At 41.0% G+C, this 25,090-nt stretch overlaps 1 protein-coding gene and 1 long non-coding RNA gene across 3 annotated transcripts in view; one reads left to right on the top strand and one right to left on the bottom strand.

The window, feature by feature from the left end:
• The window catches only part of Gabrg3 (gamma-aminobutyric acid type A receptor subunit gamma3), a 490,937-nt gene that overhangs the window by 442,530 nt on the left and 23,317 nt on the right, over positions 1-25,090 (top strand). The gene's annotated exons all lie outside the window — the stretch shown is intronic.
• LOC104854453 overlaps positions 22,155-25,090 on the bottom strand; it is a 6,100-nt gene continuing 3,164 nt past the window's right edge. The window contains exons 1-4 of one of the 2 annotated variants that reach the window (XR_778111.1): positions 24,898-24,977; positions 24,227-24,315; positions 22,466-22,635; positions 22,155-22,379 (exon numbers count right to left, since the gene is read on the bottom strand). This is a non-coding gene — a long non-coding RNA (uncharacterized LOC104854453). Of the gene's footprint in view, positions 22,380-22,465; positions 22,636-24,226; positions 24,316-24,897; positions 24,978-25,090 lie in introns of those variants that run through there. The other variant, XR_778110.1, reaches the window with a different exon arrangement.

Below are 25,090 nucleotides of genomic sequence, written 5' to 3'. Positions count from 1 at the left end.
GGACACTCATTTGTGTTCTTTTATATCCTGATTTCCATTTGAAACCTTTTCATGGGCTAATCCTTTTTTTTTTTGGTACCAGGGATTGAACTCAGGTCCTTGTGCTTGCAAGGCAGGCAGCAGAACCTCTGAGCTAAATCCCTGACCTTTATGGGCTAATTCTTTCCAGAATTGTAATTCATGCTTTCTACCATCTGGCTAAGTCCTCCCAGCTGTTTATGTCTTCTTTAAGCCTGATGATCATTTTATCATTTAAACCCTTTACCTGTTTAACTATTCCATCTCTGAGCTCGCTGGCCATCTTATTGATCCACTTTGTCTTTGTTTCTTCTTTTACCCCCTTTACACATTTAACATTTTCTTTTCTGTTTTTGTTTTTGTTATTGTTTTTTGAGACAAGATTTTGCCATGCAGTTCCTTCTGGCCTTGAACTGACTACATAGACCAGACTGGCCTTGAAGTCATGACAGTTCTCCTGCCTCAGCCTTCCCATTGCTGGGTTTATAGGCATGCACCACCGTGCCCAACCCTTTATACATTTTAGCCATTTGTTTTTGTAGTTCCCCCAAACATCGCCGATTGGATCATCTTTGGTGGAGTTACTTGAAGACTTCCTGTTGCCTGTTTTCTCATGTCTCTTGCTTGTGTGTGTGTGTGTGTGTGTGTGTGTGTGTGTGTGTGTGTATGTACACGCAGGCGCATGCACTGAGTGGAGTGTCGAGTATCAAATTTGAATGGAAAGACCATTGGGAGTACGCAGATCTCTTTAGTTATTGTGTACTTTCCAGTGATGTAATCTTGGCTCTGGTTGTGCTTTCGTATTAATAGACCTCTTCGACTACTCAGCTTAGTAGGAACACACCTGCCCACTGTGTTGTAAGGAGAGAATCCTTACCTTGACATCAACATCAGCAGATCCAACCGTATACACGCACATGTATGTCATGAGCATCAAAACTCGTTTTAATAATGTCACTCTCTTTCGGTAACCCAGAGAGGCTGTGACATACTACACCTGACAGGTAGATTGGGATGTGGGGGGTGTGGGTTGGAAGAATAAAGAGAAAAAAGAAGGTTTTAGATCAGCGAGAAGAGAAGGAGAAAAAGGAGATAACGAACGAGGAGAGGAGGTGGAACTCTGTTGCTATTACTGCTTCTGCAGCTGGAGTAGAGGCTGGTAGAGAAGAGGACTGGAAGGGCATCTGCAGGACTCGGAGGGAGGCTGTGTGACCCGACGGAGGGCGGAGTGGAAGGCGGGAAGAGACGGGCATTCCCCCGCTTGCCCATGAGCGTCCTGTGTAGATAGAACGCTGGGTTCATTATTTCCCTCCTTTCGCAAGTACGGACATCACCCATACATTTGCTAGATGCAAGAAGGAAAGGAAAAGGAGGAGGAGGATGAAGGAGCAAGAGGATAAAAAAGAAAAACAGAATCAAACAAAACAAAGCCCCCTCACCATTACCATGGCGGAGAAGTGAAGCATTCCCACCACCCTGTGCAGACTGCAGCGTGACCTCACCCAGCGAGCGCTTTCCGCAGCAGCCTCAAATGTCGCAGCTGAATTTGTAGGGGCGCCTGGACGGATTTCTGGATTTGGCTCTCTCCTGCACCTCTGCTTTCCCTCGTTGCGTCCACAAGGCACTTTTCCTCCTCGCCGTCCCCAGTCCTCGCAAACTGCCCTCCGTCCCTGCGTCGGGCCCTCCCCACGGTAGGCTGTGTTCTGCTGGGTCTGGGTTTCTCCTCTGTGACTGGGGCTGGCCAGAGGCTCTAGCCTCTGTCTTGTGATCAGACACCTTGGGTTTAGTCCGAGTGCGAAGGTGCCGTGTTGCTGGCCCCTGACCAGTGCTCCTCCGGTATGGGTGAGAGCCTTCTCGAGCTCTGCTGCTTTCTCTGCCTGATGAACTCTGCAGCAGCTTCTGTGTTCTCTTTCTGTGCATTTCCCAATAAGCGCAGGGCAGCAGCCCTTCTGGCCTCTTACCTGTACTGTCTTGTTCTCTGCTGTCTACAAAATGTCACTGTCCAACTGTGACTCAGTAGTGCCTTAAAGCTCTCAGTACAAGGCAGCTCTTACTGGGGGTCCATGGGGGCAGTAGGCAGGACATCCCATGGGCACAACACTCCCGGTGTTTGGGGAAACAATTAGCAAATATCCATCTTAGGATTGCACCAGGTACTTTTCTTCCAGGGTCTCCATTTGCGATTCTGTTTGCAACTCTCAAATCCAGGTCCCTAATCAGGACCTTGTCCTCTTCCACTTTCCCATGGACCCCTGGTGCTGTCTGAGTCACTGTTCTCCAGCTTTTGGTTTTTCTGGGGCACCGATCTGTGAACTTCTCACTTGCTGTGTTCCTTGTCCTGGTGGGGAGGGTGAAAGACCAGGAGCCTGCTGGGGGCCGGGCCCCTCTGTGGGTCTGGCGCCCTCCTGGGGCAGGAGGTCCGCTCCAGGATGGCTTGTTCTATAGGCCTGGGTGCAGGACATGTGGCCCTGCCTTCCTCTCCACCCCACCCCACCCTGCATTCAGTCTGGTGGGTTTCTCCTTCTGGTTGCCTTCTCCTGTCTTGCTTTCTTTGCCTCTTCCATTTCTGAGCACCTTCGTTTGCAAGTGCAGGTCTTCTGAGCTTCCCTCGGGAACTGCTGCCTCTGTTTGGCCGTGATGAAAGGGTCTCAGTGAAGGTCAGTCTGATCAGGTTCCAACACATGTGAGTACTCACTCAAAGGAGGTAAGCTGTTCTGTGCCAAAGGTCAAAACCAACTGCACCAACCCCGGCAAAGCTCACGGGCAGCCTTTTGCTCTAAACTACTTTGGCGATTTTTTACTGATGTTTCAGCATGGTGCTATACTCAGTCGGGCTGTCCTGCTTCTCCTGCTGGACTGGTGAGAACAGCCTCCCTTGGAAGTGGCGTGTGTTCATTCTTTTTCAGACATTTGAGAGAATTCTCTGAGAGATAAACCGGGCCTGAGGATTTCTTTGTGGAGAATTTCTAAATTATGAATTTAATTTGCTTAATGGTTATAGGGCTGTTCAGATGATTTATTTCACATTGGGTGAGTATGATAGCTTGCAGTTTCCTGGAAATTGGTTTATTTCACCTAAGTGATCACATTTATGTTTGAGAACCTGTTTATGGCATTGATTCCCTCATTATCCCACTGAAATCCCCAATTCTGTAATCTCCTGTTGTGTCCCTGGGACTGGTAAATCTTTTCTCCCTCCTTCTCTCTGCTTCCCTCCCTCCCGCTTCTTTCCCTTGCTCCCTGCCTGCCTTTTCCAATCTTCCTAGTGCTTGTATTTTATTGATTTTTCCCAGAATCATCTGTTTCGTTGGTTTTCTTCCTAATTCATTTTGTTGTTAGTTTCGTAGATTTCTGTTCTTTAGTTCCTTTATTTTACTAGGTTTCAGTTCATCTTGCTCTTTTTTTGTATTTTGACATGAAAGTTTACTTTATTGACTTCAGGCTTTATTTTACTGATGTGTGCATTTAGGGATATAAATTTCTCCTTAAGCACTGTTTCGGCTGATTCTCAGAAATTTTTATATCTTTTATTTTCATTTTCATTTAGTTTGGTACACTTCTGCTCCATTTAATACTTCCTCTTTGATTCATAGATATTTGCATGTATGTAGAAATTGTTAGGTAATTATTCTCGATTGATTTCTGCTTTGATTCATTGTGACCAGAGAACAATGTGATTTCATTTCTTTTAAATTTGTTGAGGTTTGTGTGACCCAACTTATGGTCTACCTTGGAAAGTATTCTCCAGGCACTTGAAAATAACGTATATGCTGCTGGTGTTGAGTGGAATTTATATAATGCTGAACAGATCCTAACCTTTGGTGGAACTTTGAATTCTTACTGAATTTTGTCTAATTGTACTATCAATTGTTGAGAGTATTGAAGTCCACAACTATAGTAGTGGAACTGTCCTTTTCTCCTTTAAATTCTGTCAGAAATTGTTTATATCTTTTGCTGTTTTATTGTTTGGCCCATGAGCATTTAGCCTGGTACCTTGGTGAATAAACTTTGCTCCTTTTTTGCCTTAAAACAGGGTTTCATTGAATTGCCCAGGTAGAACTTCAACTTGGGATTCTACTGCCCTGGCCTCCCAAAGTACTGAGATTATAGGCATGCACTACCCTTTGATCACTTTTTAATTCCATCTAGATTAAACTATAGGTTTTTAATATAACAAACAGCTTCACTGAGGTGTGACTAACAAATCATATGACTCCCCTATTTGCGTTCTCTGTGGTTTCTTTCATCGATGTTTGTGTGCATGTATGTACACACGTGTTTCATCTTCCTGATGTCTTAACATTTTCATCTTTGAAAATTATTGTTAATTCTTTTTTCATTCAAAGGCAACTCTGTCTAATATTAGTATAGCCTTTCAGTTTCCTTATGGCTGCTCTTTGTGTGATATACACATTTCCATCTTTTGAAATATATATTTGTATCTTTGAGTCTAAAATATATCTTCTACCAACAACCTGTAGCTGTGTTTTATACATCCATTCCAATAACCTTGTCCATTTGATTGGGTGGTTCAATTCCTTAACATCTAGTGCTATTGTTAATATAGTTATACTCCTATCTGTCATTTTCCTTATTTCCTATGTCAAGTGCCCCTTATGTCTCTATTGCTCTGTTACTTTGCTTTTTTATTTTCTTACTGCTTTCTACTCTAACATTTCAATTTCTTTAATCATTTCTTCGCTATGATTCTGAGTTATTTTAATTATTATTTAAAGTATAACTATGAATTTTAATTTATTAGGATCCATATTTAAATAACTTATCTCCATTAACACATAGATATGTTACTCTTAATATAGGTCTATTTCTGTTAATCCTTTTGTTGCTGTCCATATTACATGTATTTTACAAATTCAATAATGCATTTGTATATTTTTTTTACAGTTTAATTTCATTTAAAGAAGTTGAAAACAGGAAAATGAGTATGATTTTGTGCACTTTTAAAACTCTTGCATATCATCCCTGGATCTCGTCCTTTCTTCCTGTGGAATTGTAAATTACCACATAAGGTCATTTCCTTATCAGATACACCTTGCCTCCCTTCCACCTTTCCTGTACCGTTATTGTCCAGTGCGTGGGTTTTCTTGGCAATATGCCCTCTAAGAAATTATATACGTATTGCTGGTGTAGTGTATTTTAATTTATTAGGAGAATAGAAAGGAATACATATACACGTGTACTGATTTTTACAATCACCATTGTAATGGTCTTTGCCCATCCTCTTCCTTTCTGAGTGAACTCAGATTTTCACCTTCTGTCACTTTCTTGCAGCCTACCGAATTCTCTTTAGTGTTTCTCACAGACAAGTCTACTTGCAAAACATTCCTTTTCTGTTTATCTGGGTTTGTCTTTATGTCATTCTTTTGAAAAATCATTGTGTGAGATGTGAGATTCTTGGCGGACAGCACCTTCCTTTCACCACTATCACCATGTTGTCATCGACCACTGTTTATGGGAAAGTCAGCTGTTGATGTTACTGGATTCTCTCATACAAAGAGTCATCTTTTCTCTTGATGCTTTCAGATTTTTCTTCTTTAATTTGGCTTTACCAAATTTCACCATATGCATGTGTTGTGCATCGCTTTGGAATTACAGTGCTACCTTGGTTGTTAAACATCTCCAAGCTTGAAGTTTCCACTACTCAATCAACAAAGTTTGAAGAAAAAAAAAAACTTTGCTCTGTGTCCGTAACTTTGCTCCATTGTCTACCCACAAGTCTGACTTGAAAAAGGCCGTAGTGGCTGAGTGAGCCATGTGTCACATCTCACCACAGACAAAGGGGCGATGCTTCCGTCTAATCGCCTCTCACCCAGACGACATGCAGCGTGTGCGTGCGTTTGTGCACCAAAACATTGGTCCCTGTGCTTTTTTAGCTTTATTTGCATAAAATATCAGAATCTTGGCTCCAAAGAAAGTGATACCAGCAGTAGAGCTAAGAGGAAAACTGAGAACCATGGTACAGTTAAAGAAAGAAATCATTGTGAAATTTGTTAAAGTCCTGGAAAAATGAATTAATAGGGCTGGGGCTATAGTCAGAGGCACCGCACCTCCCTCAAGTGCGAGGTCCTAAGTTCAATCCCCAGTACCCCCCAAAAAAAATGTGTATGTAAAATACAATGTGTGTGTGTGATGTATGTATATATATATATATATAGGGCCTCAGAACCAATTATTTGATTTCCCATTATTTCTTATTGTAAAAAATATGTTCAACTCTCGAAGTTTTCATTGTTCAAATATGAATTTGGAATGGTTTGAGTGTGACACCTGAGGTGTCAATGCATTTAGAGTTCATGTATGTGTGGAATAACTTTTAAATCAAAATTGTAAGTTTTCAGTTATTATTTTCTTTCTCTAGTTCCCCTCTCCTCCCTGTTCTCCCCTTACATGTGTGTTGTCCAACTTGATGGTTGTCACATTTATCTGAGGCTCTACATGACTGTCTTCTTTCTTTTTTCTCTTTACTTTTTATTGTGTAGTGTGTGACTGTGTATGTGCGGGTGTGTGTGTGTGATTTCTGTCTCTATCGTTTGACAAAACATTGTTATCATGTCTTCCTTTTTTTCAGGACTGGGAATTGAACCCAGGGCCAGCTTGCATTTGAGCTGCATCCACCAGCCCTTTTAATTTTATTTTTTTTTTTAAACAGAGCCTTGCTGAACTGCTCCATTGCCCAAGCCTGATTCACATTTGTGGTTCTCCTTCCTCAGCCTCCCAGAATTCTGGGATTACAAGCAAGCACCACACACAGCTTCCTTCATTTCTTGAAATATGACATCCTTTATGTGTTGAAAGTATGCGTGATGGCTGCTTTAAAGTGCTTGTTAACTGTGGCATCTTGACCCTCTCAGGGGTGGTTTCTGTGGCCGTTTTTCTTTCTTTTTTCATGTGCATGAGACACACTATACTTTGTCTATGACATAATATTTGTTAGAAATTTGATATTTTAGGTCATGTACTGCAGTAACCCTGAATTCTGATCCTACCACCAACCCCAGCCCCAGACCTTTGTTGCCATGATCATTCTTTGCTTTTGTTTGTTTAATGGTTTGGCTCATCTATTTCTTTTTTCCTCATTGAGTTTATTGGTACATTTTAGGTATACAGTGCAGTTACATTCATCATTGGGATCTTGTACCTTTACATGACAGGTCTTGGTTCTCATTTTTTCCCCTTATCCCTGCCTTCCCTTCACCCCCTCCTCTCTTCACTATTTACAAATACTTTATTTCCATTTTTTCATTTTCTCTTTTTTTTTCGCTCATCTATCTTAGTGAAGCCTATTTCCCCTGCAATGTGAAGTCTCTGCTGCTTCTACAAAGAGGGGCAGCACTGAGCATGTATGCAATCTAAACACTTCATTGTTTTTCTAATGTTCTAGTGTATAAATTGCTTCACAGTCTGACCCAGTTAAATGCAGGTCCTTTGATAGAGTCATTTTTTAAGGCAACCCTTTGAGGTTCATTCTGACCCTAGAAGTGCTGAGCTGTGTTTCCCTGGTTGTTTCAGGTAAACTAGCTGGCTTATACTTTGGTCATTATTCTCTTGGAACTCCTAACCCTTTCGTATTTCATATTATCCATATCTCTGTTGTTTTTGAGAATGCCCTTGTTCCTGAAATTTCAGGGTTGTACCCTTAATAGCCCCTTCCTTTGGTGAAAGTATTAGAGCTCTTTGTACTTCCTTTTTCTTTGAAAGTAATCTCTGACCCTGCCTGTGGAGCTGAACCTGGGGACCATGGTTCTCTTCTTGAAGAGAGACATCAATGTTTTGTGAATAGTGTGTTGGGTGAGGTTGGTAGCTACTGATCCTCTAGCCTTGCCCTCTTGGGTGTGAAGCCACTGCCGTCCTAGAAAGCTAAGGAAGAGTAATGGACCCAGTACTGTCACCTTTGCACCTACCGTGCAGCATGCATGGGGTTTTAACTGTGAGATGCGGGACCAGAGGCAGGAAACCAGCAGGTTCTTGGCCACTCTCACTTAAAATTTAGCTTTCATAACACATAATTGCGACAAATGAGAAATGTTGCTGGCTTTCCCTTACTGGGGATTTAGTACAGCACTTGGGAGGCCATGTCACTTAGCAGCCTGCTCTCCAGGTTCACCAGGGTTTTGCATGTGCCCAAGGGAGGCTGGCTTCCTGGTGCCCACTTGTCCATTCAGACCCTCTATTCTTGAAGCAAGAGTTCTGAATCTATAGAAATATTACTTACTATAAATAACACAGCCATTGCTGAGAGGAGCACTCGATTAAAAATATTCAACTCCAATCTAACGATTAGGGTTACATTTGTCTTCAAAAGCTAACTCCTTTTTGATAAAAGCTATTGTTTTAAGGGAAATATTTGTTTCTGAGTTAAGAATCAGCATGGTTCTGAGAATATTTGACAAGTCATGAGAATTAACATCAGTTAAGGGTGCAGCCTTTATCAAGGCATTGAGATACAAATCACAAATTTCAGTCTGTCCTCACTGTGAAAAAAAAACCCAGGCTGACATGGAAGTGTCTGTGGCATCAGCCCATTCTAAAACCAAGCTAACGTTACAGCTTCAAGTGCCAGAAAAGATAGAAACACCATTATGATTCCTTTTTCACAGGTGAGGAAGACAGGGCGCAAGGAGTCACACCACCTGTCTTGAGGCCCAGGCCGCACAGTGCCCGCACTGTGCTCTTAAATATTAAGACACACTGCTTCTCTGTGAAATAAGAGTGGTGACGATGGTCAGATGGCACAGGACACCCCATAGTAACACTGCGGTAGCCTCTGACTGTCATTTAGGAAACAGGGATCTTCCCATCATACCCGCTCCTTAGACAGTCTTGTCAGTTATATGTAATGGTGCTAAATTCCCTGCGGTCCGCATCCCACCTCACGGACCAGGCGGGGTACTTTTGCCCTCACACAACTTACTCTGCAAGGTGCAGTGAGGCCCTTTGCCGGGACTTTCCTTATCCTTCCAGCTCACTAACCTTACACACCAGAGGATAGACATTTTTTATATCCACAACTACACCATAAGACCTTAGAACTTCTAATGTTTAATTTAATGTAGATGTGAGTCTCCAAGGCTCATCAGAAAGGTGGCAAATGCTGAGAAGACCAAAGGGTGAGCAAAGCGGCAGAACCTGAGTCTAGAGGAGCGAGCCCAGTTGGCATCCTTTATTGCCCTGCACTTAATGATCCAGTATAAGTGATGTCTCCTGCTAGAAACTCGGGATAAAACAGTGACAGCAGGGAACCCAGAGCCAGCCCTCATGGAGTGGACAGTCTCCTGGGAAGACGGCCTTGAGTCACGCTGTGTTGCAGAGAAGCGCAGAAGCACAGCTGAGCTGGGCAGAGACCTGAGGGCGTGTCTCTCTGTGAGCCAATGAGAATGGAGATCTGACCCCCAAGTTAGGAAGGAGACCTTCAAACTGAGACCAGAAGTCAAGGGAGGTCCTGGCACAGGGCTGCACTGGACCTTGTAGAGAAAATGGTTCTTACTCCGGCAGCCAGGCTGTGTGAGGGCAAAGTCCTGAGGAAGAGGAAGCACAGTGTAGCCCTTCCGTCGAGGAGTCAGTGACTGGAACACAGAGCAGGGAGGCGCAGCAAACCAGAAGAGCATGGAGAAACAGAGGGTTTCTCTGTGAAGGGGACGTGCGGGAGAGGAGCTGGCCAGAGAGTGACGGGAGAGAGCGCAGTGCTTCGGTGCGACCATGGAGGGGGCTGCAAGTCAGAGGCGAGAAAGGGGATGGCGAGGTACCTCGGACATCGGACATCGCCAGGAATCTGGGGCCCAGCACACCCCACCCAGTGGAGCAAAGAAAGGAGAGCAGATTGCAGAGCTACGACAGCAGCTTCTGGGGTAGCCCTTGAGACAACCCGGGCCAGACGGGAAAGGGAAACCGCAGGGCTTCTCCACCCTCTTCTGCCAGCTGCCTTTCCGTGGGCAGCTCCATCTTGCCTCCTACATAGAGCTGAGGAAATTGCTTCCTTGAGGAACAAATGAGTACAGGGAGAAGCCAGAAATGGCTCTGCGGGCAAGGGCCTGACCACGTGGACATGATGGAGATAACACGCGAACAAAACCGCTCCGAGTTCACTCCCTCGAATCTGCCCGGCGCTGAGGTGTTGTCCCTGAGAAATCCCACAAGCCAACTTGAAAGCCTAAAAGTCTGCCAGCTTACTTGAAGACCTCACTTTTCATTTTCACATCCATCCCCTTGTTAAATCAATCAAGGTGATGCCGTATCTACAAAATTCAGTTTTACGGGCTGATCACCTGCATTCCAAAGATCATTAAGGTTCTTTCTGATGTTTCGGGTAATCTGTGGCATAATCTATAATTGCTATTAAAAATTTATCCCAGGAGGCATGCATGGTGTTATGTATTTCTGGTCCTAGCATATGGGAGGCTGAGACAGACGTAACATTTAAGATCAGGAACTCAATGCCAGTCTGGACAGTATTATTTTTAACCTAGAAATCTTATAATAAGGGCAATGAAATGGTAAAATGGGGAGTAAAAAAAGAAAAAAATGATCTATGCTGAAAAGGATTTAGGCTAGGAGGCTGTTGGGGGGTAGATTAGCGTGTTTGTCCCCTAAAGCACAGACGTCGACCCCAGTGATGTGCTAGGAGCAGAGATTTTCTTTTCTAAAGCAAACCCCACAAAGCCTCCTGCGGAGTCCCCTGCACACAGTCACATCACTGAGTGATCCGTGACTCGTCCCCCAGGCTGTTTCTTCGTCACCTCCAAGGCATTTTCAACCCTCATCCCAGATAAAGTGAGTTCTGTACCACAAGGGGTTCATTCCTCTGCAGTCTGTTTAAATCAAGCCACCTGACAGCTCCTCTGACCCTGAATCTGAACAGAGTCCATCGACTGTACAAAGAGGTCTCAAAATCTTAGGACTGAGCTTGGAATTATTTTCATGCAAAGGAAGCTATGCTGGTGAACACCCAGCACCGCTTTCCTCATCCCCTCCGTCCTTCGGGCATTACAGGCAGCTGCCCAGCTCAAGTCTCGCTGGTTGTGTGGAAGCACCTTCGAACACATGGGAATGGGAAGTGGAGTTTTAATACAGGTTCATCTGTGGGGTACCATGTTGGAGTCTCCTCCAAGAAGAAGGGCCCATCATGCACGGTGAAAAAACTCCAGCTTCTGGAAGAGTACACTTGCTTCATTGCCCAGGGGCCTAACGTCCACTCCCATTGGCTTAGGGCATCTCAGCCCATAGCTGGATAGCGTGGTGAAGCGGTGGAGGGCTGGTGTCACAGTCACAAGCAGCAGAGTGCTCCAAAGCGAGGGCTTTGTCCAACGTGGTGCGTGCGTAACTTGGATGCAGTAAAAATCAGGTGATTTAGAGCAAAGAAGTTCATAAATCGGGTGCACAGTCTGAATTACAGTCACCAGTGATTTATTGAGTTTTCATTCTATATCTACATTCAACATCATTTTCATCTTATTGGCAACACTTTCCAAATTATATTTTCATTTCTTCCTTGATTCACGGGGTGTTTTTCAAATACTTGTTTTATTTTACAATGATTATTGATTGAAAGTCAGTTTTAAAAAGGAATGCAGAGAATCCTCTACCCAATTGTCCCAGTGGTGGTATCTGAAGAAGACTAGAAAGAGGAGGAGGGGCAGGAGGAGGAGGAGAAAACTGCACCACTCCCAGGATATGAGCCGGAGTCCAGCCAAGATGCAGCATGTTTCTGTCACTACCAGGTCTCTTGGAGCACCTACCTCCTTCTTACCTTTGCTTGTAATGCTGGGCTTCCATTATTTTGCTTCTGTCCTGTAATTGTCACCTAAGGAATGCAATATAAATAGAATTCTACACAACTGAACATGTGGCCTTTAATTTTTGTTAACCTGGCGTAATTTTCTGGAAATGCATGAAAGTTATTCAGTGTACAATAATATGTTCCTTTTTAGTACTGAGTAGCATCCCATAGTATGGATGTAGCAGTTTCTTTGTTCACTTATTGAAAGAAACCTGAACTGTTTTTAGATTTTGGCTACTTACACATAAAGCTACTATAAGCCTAGGTGTATCCACTTTCATTTTTCTGGGTAAATGCCCAGGAGTGCAGTTGCTGGGTTATAGAGTGGCTATATATTTGACTGTTGTTTTGAAAAGACTATCAAACCAATAGTGGTTGTACAGTTTTGTATTCCACTCAGTAGTGTAGGAATGATTCCTTTTCTCCACATCCTCATCAGCATTGGATTTTGCCACTCCTTTTTACTTTAGCCACTGTGATAGATATATAGTGATTTGCTGCTATGGTTTTAATTTGTAATTTCCCTGATGACTAATGATATTGCATATTGTTACATGTGCTATTTACCATTTCTGTTTTTCCTCGGTGAAATATTCATGCTTTTGATCATTTTATAACTGGACTCTTTCTTTGTTGTCAAGTTTTGAGATTTTTCTGTATAATTAGATCCTAGTCCTTTTCAAATATGTGGCATACAAATATTTTATTGCACTAGATCGCTTGTCTTTTCATCCTCTTAACAAGATCTTTCATGGAGCAAAATTCATTTTTTTACAACTAAAGCTAATGTAAGAAGTGTACCCATTTTGACAAACTAATTTAGCAGTTTTTGCCTTCATATGTTTAACTTTTACTTATCAAATGTGATAACTCTGATAATCCATAGACCTACAAAATCTTGTTTTTTTCTAAAAGTTTTATAGTTTTACATTCTGCATTTGAAGTTTTACCCACTTTAGTTATTGTATAACATGACACCTAAATAAAAGTTCTTTCTGTTCTTGTTCATTTTTGTTTTGGCTTGTGTATGTCTGATTGCCCCAGCAACATTTGTTGAAAGAGTCTGCTTTTCCTCCATTGAGTCACTTTTACTGTGTAGTCAAAAACCAGATGGATATGGAAACCACTCAGATTTGAGCATACTTTACATACATATATCACAATGCATGTAGCCCATAGTGTGTGTGATTATGTGTTGATTGAACACTAAATAAATTATATAAGGTGTATCTAAATCAGTCTGTTTCTGAACAGACTATATAACAAACTAGTTATATCTCAAAAACCAATTACCAAGATAAAACAGAATCATAAAATATGTTCAACTAACGCAAAAAAGGCAGAAGGGGAAACGAGAATAAAAATAAATTGAGTGAATAGAGCAAAGAGGCAAGATGATGACGGACAAACGATGCTTTCCTTAATCACCTTCCATCACTAGGACAAAACGCCCAGCGCCCGCAACTAGAGGACGGGTTTACTTTGCCTCCCAGTTTTAGCTCACGCGCACGACTGGCTGGCTCTAAGCCTCACGCGGCGCGGCACAGGGTCATGGTGCAGGAGATGGTGCTGTTTGGTTCTACAGTCTGTTCGGTTCCACCGATCCACCTGTCCATCCCTTCATTATTACCACACTGTCTTGATTACTGTATTCTCCAAAGCAGGTAAACTGTTCCTTCCCATTTCTCTTTTTTTTTTCAAAATTGTTTATTCTCCTTTATCTTTCCATGTAAGTTTCATAGTAACCTTGTGTATGCCTACGAGAAATGTTGCAGAGATTTTTATAGGAATTGTATTAAAACTGCAAGCCAGTTTAAGGACATCTGGCATCTTTAATCCATAAACACTGTCTGTATCTCTATATACTTAACTCTTCTTTGATTTTTTTCATCATAACATTGTAGTTCTAAACATAAGACCCTGTACTTATCTTGTTAGAGTTATACCTACATACTTTGTAAGAAATTGTAAATGCTCCGTATCTTTCATTTCACCATCTGTAGCTCATTGCTCCCATACAGAAATACAATTGAGGTTTGGATGTTTATCTTGCAACATGTGCACTCAGTGAACTAACTTCTTACCTCTGGTATTTTTGTGGAATCCTTGTTTGAGTTTTCTGCATCAACAATAGCTTAACAATAGCTTAAGGTTTAGATCACAGTGTTCCCCGAAGCCTCGTGTGTTGGGAGGGTGACTGGCTTATGTGGTAGCTGACTGCGCTGAACACTGGGGTGGGATAGAGGCGGGCACTGGGGGGTGACTTGGAGGAGGGTGTTCCTATCCCCGCTCCTTTCCTCTCCCTCTGCTTGCTGGCTCCCAGCACCATCTCCTGCACCATGCCCCTGTGCCGCGCCGCGTGAGGCTTAGAGCCAGCCAGTCGTGCGCGTGAACTAAAAGTGGGAGGCAAAGTAAACCCGTCCTCTAGTTGCGGGCGCTGGGCGTTTTGTCCTAGTGATGGAAGGTGATTAAGGAAAGCATCGTTTGTCCGTCATCATCTTGCCTCTTTGTTCTATTCACTCAATTTATTTTTATTCACGTTTCCCCTTCTGTCTTTTTTGTGTTAGTTGAACATATTTTATGATTCTGTTTTATCTCGGTAATTGGTTTCTGAGATATAACTGATTTGTTATTTTGCCAGCTTAGAATTTATATACAGCTTGACTTTATCACGGGCTGTGCTTCACGTTATGTAAAATGTATGAATTTTACAGGAGCGCGCTTCAAGTTCTCCACTCCAGCTTTGTGCTGTTGTTGTTACTCTTCACACGTTTACATGTGTTACGTTACCTTGTGTGACCTCCTCATATTTTGTTAAAGAAATTTAAATAGTAAGAAAATAAGCTGCAGCTATCTGTGCATGTAATCACCGTTCCCCACACTGGCTTTTTGTTGGTACAAACCCGCACTCCCATGTGGCATCATGGTTTTCCTTCCTGGAAGATTTCCTCTCACATTTCGTGTAGTGGCTCAGCCGGCAGTCCATTCCTTACACCCTTTTATCTGAAAAAGTCTTTTATTTCACCGTCAATCTTGGAAGACATTTTCGACAAGTACTTTTACAAGTTTACAAGTTCTATAAAATTTCTCTTTTGATATAATTTCTTTATTTACAAAAAAATATGAAAATAAAATAGAAGCTTCTCATTTACCTTTTGCTCACTTTCCCTTGGTGTCAGCGACGTACACAGCCATAGGCGGTGATCAAACTTAGGAAGTTAACAGGGGCACTCTTCTCTTAGTTAAAATATAATCTTATTGGGTCTTTACCAATTTTCCCATTAATGTATTTTCCTTTTTTAGGATCCAATCCAGAATCCACATTGCATTCAGTTTGCAAATCTCTGTAGTCTCTGACTCAGTGATTATTTGTTTTTTATGACCTCGACATTTTGGAAACTCCTTTGAATTTTGGATAGTGAACACTTCGGTGTTTTGAAATATTTTCTAGAAAGTCTGATGTTTCACATTAGAAAGTTCTTATCATATGATGTAGGGTTGTATGATATCTACATCACCTGCTTCTCTTGATGGCCCTTGATTACTTGGTTATGCTGCTGCCCCCCAGATTTCACCACTGAAGCATTCATTACCTTTTTCCTCTTCAATGTTCTGCTTGTTAGCAATGGGTTACTAAGCTACCTTATAATAAATTAAAGAGTGTGCTAGGGATTTAGCTCAGTGGCGCCTCTCTTGCCTGGCAAGCACAAGGTCCTGAGTTCAATCTCCAGTGCCAAATAAAAGAAATGAGATGTAGCATTTTTGTTGATGCCCATTAGAGGGTAATGAAATATTTTCTACTTCTTAGTTTTCAAGTTTTTAGTTATGAAGGTATGATTCATAATTCACCAAGTTGTTTTTCTATATTTCTTAAGTTATTATACCATGTTTCCTGTGTAGACTGTTAGTGGGTTGGAATGCACCAACTGACCTGTGAATGTGACGGGCCTTGTGCTCCCAGGATGGACCTGCTTGTCCTGATGTGTGTTTCTCACATGTCGGGGAGTGGAGGGGAGCAGACACAGTAAACTCTTATCCTGTGGATGGTTCTGTGTCTGGATTAGTCAGGGATTTTAGTGTGTAGTTTTCAGAAAATACCTATTTCTGATTTCTTATGAGATGAGGCAATCCTAATATTTTAATTTGAGTAAAGCTGCTTTTGTCCTATTTTCTGGAGAAATGTTGTAGGGAATTTGTACTATTTCTTTCTTAAATGCTTGGAATTTGCTTATGGAGCCATCTGTGATTAGGGTTGTAGTCACAGACAGCCTTTACCTAAATGTACACAAGTTCTTTAAGTCACTTATTACCTCCTGAGTGAGTTTTGGTAGTTTGTGTTTTCCAAAGAATATGTTCATTTCATCCAGGGTGCCAAGTTATTGGCATAGCACGTTTTCTCTTCAGTGCTGTTCCCTTGTCACCCAGGAACATAGCCCTCTTTGTTTCTGACATCGATAACTTGTGTCATAACTCCTTTCCTTGGTTAGATGGTCTAAAAGTTTCTCAGTTATGGTAGGGACAACTCCAGTATATTCTCCAAGGCTTCCCACCCCCTTGCACATGTGACTTTTATTATTTTACTTTCTCAGTTAGGTTATGTTACATGGCACAGTGGACTTTAGGGCTTAGAAATTATCTGGGGTAGGGATCTTACTTGATAATATGGGCCCTCAGTAAACAGAATTTTTTCCTGGCTGTTTCCAGAGAAAAATTCAGAGATCAGAAGTGCCACAAGGACTCTTTTCTTTGCTCTTTTTTGGCTTACACATGGAAGCAGCTGTAGGGCAATGAATGAAGAAACTGAGCTCAACTGCTGGCAAACAGCCAGTAAGGAAGCAAGGGACTCAGTCCCACAGCCACAAGGAAGCAACTCCTGTCAACAGTCCGAATTCTGAATGATCTGAGAAGTGGATTTTCACTTCCAGCCTCTGTACAAGACTGCAGCCCTAGCAGTGTAGTGATGCCATCTCTGCCTCTGCAGAGAATCTAGCACTGCCATAGCAGGAGCACTGACCTAGAGAGCTATTAGATAATATTTGTTTCCTTAAACCACTAAAGTTTTGCTCAGTTGTTATGCAACACTGTAAAACTATTAGGTTTTAAGGATCTGTGGAACAGATTAGAAGATTCAGAAACAACTCCAGACACACTCAGCCACCTCATCTTTAACAAAAGAGCCAAACACCCTCACTGGAGGAAAGATACCCTCTTCAATAAATGGTGCTGGAAAAACTGGGTTTCAGCTTGCCAAAGATTAAAACTAGACCTACATCTCTCACCAAGCACTAAACAAATCAAAATGCAGCAGAGATCTAAATACTAAAGCAGAAACACTAAGGTAGAAATCTTGAAGATATTGGCATAGGAAAAGACTTTATGAACAAAACCTTAGTCACATGAGAACTAGCACAAAGAAAGAACCACTGGGATCTCATCTTATTAAAATGCTTTTGCACAGCAAGAGAAACTACCAACAGTGTGAAGAGACAACCTATAATGTAGGAAAAAATATTTAGCAGCTGTTCCTCAGACAAAGGACTACTATCTAGAATATATAAAGAACTCAAAAAGTCAGACCCCCAAATTTAAACACCCAATCAGGGGCATCTGAAATGAACAGACATTTCTCAGCTGAAGAGGTAAAAACAGCAAATAATGAAAAAATGTTCAACATCACTGGTCATTCACGAGATGCAAGTGAAAACAACACTGAGATTCCATCTCACCCCAGAAAGAATGGCTGCTATCAAAAAATCAAATGCTGGCAGGGCTGTGGGGAAAAGGAACTCGTCTGCACTCACTGCTGGTGAGAGTGTAGACTGGTGCAACCACTGTGGATATCCGTGTGGAGATTCCTCAAAAAACTAAAACTAGAGGTTCCATTTGACCCAGCACTCTCCTTCTTGGTATCTTCTCAGAAGTATCAAAAGCATCCTGCCACAGCAATATATGTGCACCCGTGTTTGCAGCAGCACGTTTTATAATAGCTAAGTCTTGGAAACAGCACAAACCCCATCAACCAGTGATTGGATGAAGAAGATATGGGGTTTTTCTAATATATAAAATGAGGTACCACTCAGCCACAAAGAAAGATAAACTAGAGACATTTATAGCCAAACAGATGTACCTGGAGACCATACTCTTAAGGGAAATAAATAAGACACATGAGTAAATACGGAATTGTTTCTCCGATATGAGAAATAAAGTGTAAATGGGACCAAAATGTATAGTGGACATTGTGAAATAGGAAGGAAGCGTTCACAAGGGAAGAAAAAGGGGGTGGGAGGTGGGGTGGGGGAGAGGAAAACAGGGAAAGGAAAATGAGAAAAAAGGGGGAACACCAGAAACACAGCTTTTATAAATAAGGCAGGGTGCAGGAGTTGAAGGGAGGAAAGGGGAATGGTAAAAACAGAGGAACCAAACCGTATCATGTACAGTTACAAATTCCCATGCATGAATGTGAGCATAATGTATAACTGAAATGTACTAATAAACTTAATTGAAAAGAATTAGTAAAACTAATAGGTTGACTTTATGGATCCTTTCAAGGGTGTAGGTTTTACTTCGTTGAATAATTTTATTGGCTTTTCTTTTAACTACCGTTGATTGCTTCTGTATCTTAATTTTTCACCCTTTTGGTACCTTTGGTTTAAATTTGCTGGCCTTTTCTAGTTTCTTCAGATAATAGCTTAGAAGACTGATTCCAGACACTTCCCTTTCCAGTATGACGCTCTCATGCCGTGATGCTCTCTGAGCAGTACTTTACTTGCAGTTATTTACCCACGTCACACACACATTTAGGTTGTATTTTAATTTCCAGCTCAAAATACTTTTGAAAATTCATCCTGATACTCCTTGACCTATGTAAAACTAGGAATGTGTGGGTTATTTTTAAATATCTGAGGATTTTCCAGATATCTTTATGTTACTGGTTTTTAGTTTACACTAAAGATCTACTTTATGTGACTCATTTTCTTTTATATTTGTTAAGCTTTGGTTTTGGTCCCAGAATATGTTCTACTTTGCTGACTATTTCATGTTTCTGAGAAGAACATTTATTCTGGTGTTTTGTCGAAAAGGATATTTTAGAAGTTTAAATCATGTCAAATCAGTTGATTTTGTTCAGGTTATCCATATAGTTATACACTTTTAAGATATTTGTTCTTTTGATTACATAGCAAAAGCTGTTAATTTTTTCAAGTATGTTCATATTCTTGTTTGTCCTACCCAATCTAGTATTTTTGTGTCCTGATTTTTTTTGCACCTCTTTTGGTAAGGCTTAAGGACTGTCACTCTCACAGAAATCACACCCCTGACATTACGTAACTCTTCTTATTCCTGGAACATCCCAGGTTCCGAGTATACTTTGCTCAAAATTAGCACAATGACTCCAGTTTGCTTTTTATTTAATGTTACATGGCATTGCTTTCGCTTTTCATGTTTTCTGTTTAACTTTTAATCTAATTGTGCCTTTATATCTAGAGTGACTTCAGGTAGTGCACAGTTCAGTGGTTTTTTTTTTTTTCTTCAAGCTGACAATCTGTGTGCTTAGACCACTATTACATACAGTAATCGTTGACAGGACTAGAATAAAATACATCTTCTTGCTAGTTTTTTTACTCTATTTCCCTTTTTTCAATGTACTTAATTAAGCAGTTTTAGTCTCACATTTTATATACTCTCTAGAGTTATTATTATAACCATTTAAAAATGTACTAACTGTGCTAGGATTTACAATATATATTAACAATCTGAATTGACCTCCAAATAGTATTATGATGATATATATGTACTATAAAAACCTATCTAGAGCTGGGCGTGGTGGCGCACACCTGTAATCCCAGCACTCAGGAGGATGAGGCAGGAGGATCTCTGTGAGTTCGAGACCAGCCTGGGCTACATAGTGAGTTCCAGGTCAGTCTCAACTACATAGTGAGACCCTGTCTCAAAAGAGCCTATCTAGAATCAGTCTCAATTTCTTCCTTGAATCTCTTAGGCAATTGTTACTTATTACATTTTTTTTCTTGTTCTGTAAACATAAAATATATTGTCATATGTTTGGCTTAAAGCGCTTATTTTTTTAGAGTCAAGAAAATTAAAGAAGAGGTATCTGTTTATTGCTTTTCCAATATTCTTCATTTCCCTAAATGGACTCCAGATTCTGCATAAGTCACATTCTTTATTTCAGAGAACTTCCTTTTCATTCATTGTTGAGTAAATCGAATGGCAGTGAATGTCCCACCATTTCTGATTTGCTGAGAAAGTTTTTGTGTTATTTCTACTTTTGAGAATATCATCTTTGAGGTTCATTCTTGGTTAACAAATTTTTTCTTTTAGAACTTCAAACATTTCATTCCATTGTTGTCTTTGTCATATAATTTCTGAAGAAAAGTCTGTGATTGATTTTATCTTTGTTGTTCTGCAAGATCGCTTCTTGGCCATTTGGCTAAGATCAAGTGTTATTCTGCAAGATAAAACAGGCAAGATCTGTCTTTTTACTCCAGCTGCTCTCAAAATGTCCTCTTTGTATCTGATTTTCAACTGTTTTAATATGATATATTTCTGTTGTTGCTGTTTTGTTTGATATTTATCCTGCCAAATGTTTGAGCTTCTTGACTCTGTACTTTAAGGTTAATCATGGTTTTGCAAAATTCTCCATTACTGTTTTTTCAAAGACCTCATTTACTGTTTATTCTTCTTGGAATTCAACTGTACATAGATTAGACAGTGTGTTATGTTTCCACAGCTCTTACTTTCTTCTGATCTTTTCACTCTGTATTTCAGGCTATAATATAATAATTGCTATGCATCTGTTGTAAAACCCGGTTCTTAGGAATGCTTTATCTTTCACTATCTTTTGGATGTTTTGGATTTCCATTAGATTGCTTCTTAAAACTTCATTGATCTGATTAAATCACTTATTTAGTCTTGTATGCTATCTCCCTTGTCCATTTGAACCATTAACATATTAAATAATTAAATTCCCTCTTTCACATTTGGTTGTTTTTGATTGCTCTGTCTATTGAGACTGCTATTCTTTGTTTATTGTGTGTCCTGGAATTTCATTTACAAGCTAAATACATATTTGAGAATAGTAGGGACCGAGGTGAATGTGTTGTATGCTTAGAGATGAGCACGGCTTTCACTCAGTTAGCCTTTAGCGTGAGGAACTTTGCTTTTTCAGTTAGAAATGGGCCAGGTTTTCACTCCCACCCCATGGCTGGCCTCTGGTCTTCCCTTTGCACTCTTCTCAGGAACTGCTTCTGACTCCCGCGTCACGCCACCTGGACTACACTGCTGTCTTCACTCTTCGCTTCTTAGTGTGTTGGGGTTGGAGTAAGGAAAACTAGGGTAGTAAAACCGACATTTTAACTAAGACCCACTCATAGGCCGGATTTCTGAACATGGTTCTGGGGGTCTTTGCAGAAGAATCAATACACAGAATTATAGAAGGTGACTTACTTGGTTGGTTTATGGGATTGGAAAATCCATAACGGTTGGCTGCATGTCAGAGAACCAGAGTATCCTGTAGCACAATCCAGAAACCTGAAAGCCTCAGAAGAAAAAGGACCAAGGATGTAACTGCACTCAGAGACTGAAGGCCTAGGAGCTCCCTGGAAGTCACTGGTGTGAGTCTGTGTCCAAAAGTTGAAGTGAAGTCTGGTGTCCAGGCTATGGCGGCAGCCAAAGCCATACCTGCCATAGTAGTCCAGCCTGGAAGTCACAGGCTGGCTCCCTCCTTCTTGCTCTTTGGTTCGATCTGAGCCTCAAGCCTGGTGAATACTGCCCCCCACAATAAGGAATCGTTTTTGCCACGAGTTCCTGGCTTTCTTCAGAGGTTGAATTTGTTGTTTGTCTTGAAACTTTGTATCATTGATGGGTTTAATAAAAGTCACTAATGTAAGGTCACTTTAGACAAACAGATAGGCTGCTCCAATAGGCCAGGAGTAGACACCTAGTCACAGGAAAGCCTGCTGACAGGAATCAACAGCCTTGCCAGGACTTAGTGCAGCAGGCGAGAGCGGGTCCCCACAGGAGAGAGGGTGAGTCCTTAGACATACGCCTCCACCTCGGTAAGTGCCTTGTTCAGACCTAGACAAATTATAAAAATACTTGCCTCTGTCCAGTGTGAGATTTTAAAAATTTTTAGATTTTTTAATAACCAGCAATAATGAAATTGGTTATCTCCAATTCATTCTATTTTAAAAACTTAAGTAAGCTTATTTTAGAACAATTTTAGATTTATGGTAAAATTGCAAAGAATTCCTGTGTATCTCATGCCTATTTCTCTTTAAATTACTATAGTACTTTTGCAAAATAAATGAATTAATGTTGAGACATTCTTATTAATTAAATTTCCCCCATTTTGCCCCCTAACATCCTTTTTATTAAGACTCTCATCCAGGGTACCAGCTAACATGTAGTCATCGAAGCTATGAGCATTTCCCAGACCTCTTTTGCTGTTCAGAAACTCGACAGTCTTGAGAGTGCCGAGACGACCACGATGGCCTTGCCTCCCCTGGCCCTAGGGCACGGTGAGGGCCCCTCAGACCCACCCACTGGGAACCTGGTGGGAACACAGGGAATTCTTGTAAATGTCTTGGTGACTCGCTCACACCCTCCCCGGGACTGCAGCCCTCAGGAGCTTCTCACCATGTGAGTTGCCCTTTGCCCTTCACATGATTTTGAAAATACTGCTTGTGTATGTCACTGGTGTGTGCCTCCCCACGGCTTCTGTTTGAGGTGAGCATATCTGGGGGGCTGTGTCTTTCTGGATGCTCTTGAATCTACCGATGTTTGGTTTTCCCTGCAATCTTGTTTCCCTGTTGGATTAAAAAAAATCAAATTTCAGTTTATATATTTCTTCTCATAAAGATGGAAGAAACAACTTCCTGGTTCTTTGTATTTCGGAGGTGAAACTAGAAGTCCCTGCTGTTTTTCTGCACTGGCCTGCCCCTCGTCCTGATTCTTCACCCGATTAGGTGCCTCTAGAGATGCTCCAGATAATAAAAGCCAGGTGCTAGGAAGGAGTTGGCCCCATGTTAAAGAGCTTTTAAATGGGTCCACCACATGGCCTGAAGGTGTGCATGTGAAGGGAAAATATTGCATTTATACTTTAAAAGTTAAATTTTATTTTAAGAGATTATTCATTAGATCTTAATGAGCCAAGAAAGGTAATTATTCTGAGGTTTCTTCTGGGACCTCATTGGAATATAATCATTTTAGCTAATTAATTTTTACATAATTAGCGTACTTCAATTTTACCAAGACTTAATTGTTCTTACAATTATTGCTTTATAGTTAAATATGATTGTGGACATAAACTGAAACTGATTTTAATAAAAGTAACATGTATGTTTTAAGATACGTAATGCTTCTCAAATTTTTATTTCACTGATTATAAAAAGTGAATGATCAAGTTGGTAGAAATACATATATAATCCTCCCTTTTAAAATGGCATAATGTGGGATAGTAAATATATTTTTATCACACATTACTCTCTGGAAACAGTGGAATACAAAAAAGCAAAAAGAAAAGGAAAACAGTCATTGAAAGTAAGAAATAATCACAAATTTATCAGCAACAAGAAGAAAAGAAGCTAAAGTGAAATAGTTATGAAATTAAAATAAAACACCACAAACAATTGTAACTATCTTTATATGTGTGTCTGAGTGTGTGTGTGTGTGTGTGTGTGTGTCCTCCTGAGTGCTAGGTACATCATCCACCACTGACCTACACCTCCAGCCCTCTAAAATCATTTTGCAAACTGCAGAGTCTTGCAAATATAGATAAACGCTTACAGAAATTTCTAATCCATAATGATATCCCAGGGAAAAATCAGATGGGTGTACAATGCTGAGAAAGTTAACAGAGTTTTCAAAACAGCACTAAGGGAGCATTTACAAGAGATCAGAACCGCCACCACCCCAAATGGATAGAGCGTTTGCCCTCATGGGGCTTGCAGACAAATAGGTGGTAAACAAACTGGAAACCGTGCATATATAAGTGCTGTAGGGAGAAATAAAGCAAGAAAGGAGGAAATGGGCTCCCACAGTTTGTTGAGAGTCATCTTTACTTTGAAAGGTGGTGAAATCTTGATAGGATCTTATTTTGTTGTTGTTGTTGTTGTTGTTGTTGTTTGTTTTGGGTTTTTTTGTTTGTTTGTACTGGGGATCGAACCCAGGTCCTTCTGCTTGCGAGGCAGGCGGCTGAACGAGAGGATCGTATTTTGGCAAAGACAGAGCCACCAGGAGGTGAACAGTGCAGAGGTGTGGGTAGGCTGCAGTGGGTGTGGTACATCCACTGATTGAGAAGAGCCCAATCCTTGGAGGAATCCGAGGCTCTGGGCCTTACTGTCACTCTGAATTGAGTAATAAAGTAGCTAGAGGGAATTTGGCTAGTCTCACTCTTACCTCTATTTCCAAAGAATTTTGGTGCTGGGCATGTAGCTCAGTGATATGCTTCCCCGGCATGCACAAGAACCTAGGTTCAATGCCCAGCACTGCGAAAGAAGAAAAGAACAAACATTTAAGAGAACTGTGTTTGCTGCTCAGTGGAGAAGCCTTTTACAGAAAGTCAAGTTAGGCAGTTACAGTAATGGTCAGAGTAGACAGCATGGGTTCATTGCAGGAGGTAAAGTGTGGTTGAAATCTGAATATATTGTTATCAATTTTAGTAGATTCGGTATATAAAGTGATGGGAAGAAAATAATCGAGAATGGCTCTTAGACTTAAGATCTTAGTCTGCTCCTTGTTTTATAATAACATATCTTCTCATAGATAACTTATAAATACCAGAAGTTACTTTCTCACAGTTCTCAGGACTGGTAAGTTCAAGATAAGGAAACCAATGCACTGAAAATCTGGAGAGAGCCTTCACAGAGGAAGCAAGATAGCTCCTGAACCTTTCTTATGAGTTTACTAATCCCATTTGTTAGGGCCTGCACTTCTCCAAGGGCCACACTTACTTTAAAATGTTCTATTAGTATATACGTGTTATGCATAATAAATGCGTTCACCCCGCTGAACTGTAAGATACACCACACCTTGACCCTTCTGCTCCCTTCCTCTCCCTCCAGCCTCACCTCATCTCCAGCTGCCCTTCCCGTCTCCACAAAGTCCATCTCCCTGTTTCCTGTCTGCCAGGTTTATTCTGCTCTTTCAGTGATTTTTTTTTTTTTGAGTTTATTGGTACATTTAGGGATACAGTACAGTTACATTCATTGTTGGGATCATGTACCTTTACATGGCAAGTCTTGATTCTCATTTTTTCCCCTT

The sequence above is a fragment of the Fukomys damarensis genome, unplaced genomic scaffold (genome assembly GCF_012274545.1).
Source record: "Fukomys damarensis isolate Sample0158 unplaced genomic scaffold, DMR_v1.0_HiC HiC_scaffold_7, whole genome shotgun sequence".
NCBI lineage: Eukaryota > Metazoa > Chordata > Mammalia > Rodentia > Bathyergidae > Fukomys > Fukomys damarensis.
This window is presented reverse-complemented; position numbering and strand designations above follow the sequence as displayed.